Source organism: Mandrillus leucophaeus, unplaced genomic scaffold (assembly GCF_000951045.1).
Source record: "Mandrillus leucophaeus isolate KB7577 unplaced genomic scaffold, Mleu.le_1.0 Scaffold637, whole genome shotgun sequence".
Lineage (NCBI taxonomy): Eukaryota > Metazoa > Chordata > Mammalia > Primates > Cercopithecidae > Mandrillus > Mandrillus leucophaeus.
Window position 1 is genome coordinate 80,125 of NW_012106886.1, and position 2,303 is coordinate 82,427.

Consider the following 2,303-nt stretch of genomic DNA (forward strand, 5'->3'; position numbering starts at 1 on the left):
GTGGGGTGTCTTTGTGTACCCCAGAGTAGTTCTGCTCCAGTTTTGAGTCCAATTCTCTGAAGGATGCTGAAATGACGCTGGCCACCATTTCAGATGGGGCACACGTTTAGGCAGGTGAGATCTGATATTCCAAGGAATGGCTTGAATGGTTTGGAGAGTCCACTGGGGTAAAGTCCTGAGAAATGAAATTTGGGACTGCGTGGTGGATGGTCTTGAATTCCATGCTGGGGAGTTGGATTAATACTCCGGCAGAGGGGCGCCGTGGGGTATTTTTGAGCAGGTTGCTGGTATGAGCAGAGTGCTTTGCAGGCTGATCTGTTGAGCAGCCCTTGGAATGGCCTGGAAAGAATCGATGCCTGGGGGCAGTGGCGGTGATAACCCCACAGGCTTGAAGATGAAAATGGCTGTGGTTACTGGCATCCAGCTGTGATTTTTAACTCCAGCTTCCAGCTTTTGAATTGTTGCCCTGGTTGCATAGACCTGGTTTGAGCAATCAGTATTTTCTGAAGTGTGGGATCTGAGAGGTTCATACATGGAATTCAAGGTGATATAAAGCAGGACACAGGCATGGCCTTAAATAACACTGAAACCCAAGAGGGAAGAGCATGCCCTTCTCAGCCCTCTCTTAGTCTTGACTACACGTGGAGAAAGTCACACTGCCATTTTCCTTTGGTTGATAAAGAGCCAGCAGCTTAGGCTTAGAGCCTTTGGTAAACAATTGTCTCTAGATAGAATTTTACAATATTTTTGTTTTCACTGAATTATTTCCTATGTCCCAGGCTGTAAGGGGTCCTAGTGTTTCACTTTATTGTATTGATAGAAATCTTTGCATTTTAAACAAGATCATCTCTGTAGGAAAGTTGAGTCAATTTACTAGATCATGTGGAAGAAATAAGAATGCTTGGGGCATGTGAATATGGCAAAAATCATGGTGGTGACATGCAATGATTCAAGTTTTGGAAACATGTGGTTAGACCAATGGTAAAAATGAGCAAGAGTGGAATCTTTGTGCCAATGCTCTGCCAAGCAAGGTCTGGGCTCTGGCTGGGCTCAGAGAGGCTCTGGGTGGTGATAGGAGGGAGTTGCCTGAATTGCAGGGCCCTGGCCAGCAAAAGAGCAGACCCCAGTGCCCCCGTCCCCACCACCAGTCTCATGCTCCCACCCTTGTGTGCCCGCAGAGATCCGCACGCAGCTGGTGGAGCAGTTCAAATGTCTGGAGCAGCAATCAGAGTCGCGACTGCAGCTGCTTCAAGACCTTCAGGAGTTTTTCCGCCGGAAAGCTGAGATTGAACTCGAGTACTCCCGCAGCCTGGAGAAGCTGGCCGAGCGCTTCTCCTCCAAAATCCGCAGCTCCCGGGAGCACCAGTTCAAGTAAGAAGTTGGGTGTGGGTGCACAGAGATGGGAGGCAGCACTGGAGTGGGCGGACAGTTGGTGGCAAAGCAGAAAGGAGGCCGACCTCGTTGGAGGCAGAGGGCGTGCCTTCAGGGCCCTGGGTCTGCAGGTTACTTATACCTCTAAGCCTCAGTCTTCCTCATGTGTAAAGGCAAGCTAGAAAGAGTTTCTCTGCAGAAGTTTCCTGAAGGGAATAAACGAGCAACCCAAGAAGAGTGTTTGTCACAGACAATAGGTGCTCAATCAATTGTTGTTGCTGTTATTATTATCCTACCAAGCACCGGCACTGAGCTAGCCTCCATTTGTGCCCTGATGAGACCCCTACCTCCCTTCAGGACATCCTGTTCCTCTCCAGTTGTCCTTCATTTGGGTGTCAGCCAGCCTTCGTCTGAATTTCTTTAGCACAGTGAATTTCTTCTCCATGGGACTGATGCTCGAACATTCCTCTTCCTTGCTCCCCTGGAGGACCTCAGTGCCCTGGTTCTTTCCCTGCCTTATTTACTTATTTTCGATGCACAAACTGTCATGTGTCCTGATTTCTCATACCCCAAGCTCTGAGATCATGGAGGCCCCATCTGCTTGGGCACTGACTTGGCAGGCCCTGAATCCTCCAGCTACAAAACCTTCTGTGCTTAGAACTCCCTGGCTTCAGCTCATTAAATACAGGCAGGCAGGAAGCAGCAAGTCTCACTTGGACTGTGTCAACCATGAAGGGCTCCACTCAGCAGGCCCCCCGGCCAGCACTGTCTCTCCTTCAGCCATGCTTCCTGGACTCTCCCTTCTCCTTGGGTCATCTCTCCAGCCAGAGGCCCTCAACACCAGGAGATCAGCGACTTGCTTCATCTCACCTGACCTGATCCTTATCCCCCTTCCCCTGGGTCCTGTCCTGTTTCTCTCTCTCTTTCTCTCT

General features: G+C 50.0%; 1 protein-coding gene across 1 annotated transcript in view; it reads left to right on the forward strand.

Annotated features, from left to right (window-relative positions):
• Positions 1-1,182: 1,182 nt before the first annotated feature.
• Positions 1,183-2,303, forward strand: part of SRGAP3 (SLIT-ROBO Rho GTPase activating protein 3) — a 144,504-nt gene continuing 143,383 nt past the window's right edge. Inside the window, exon 1 of the mRNA XM_012000648.1 lies at positions 1,183-1,371. The gene's annotated coding sequence lies outside the window, so the exon portion shown is untranslated. The remainder of the gene's footprint in view (positions 1,372-2,303) is intronic.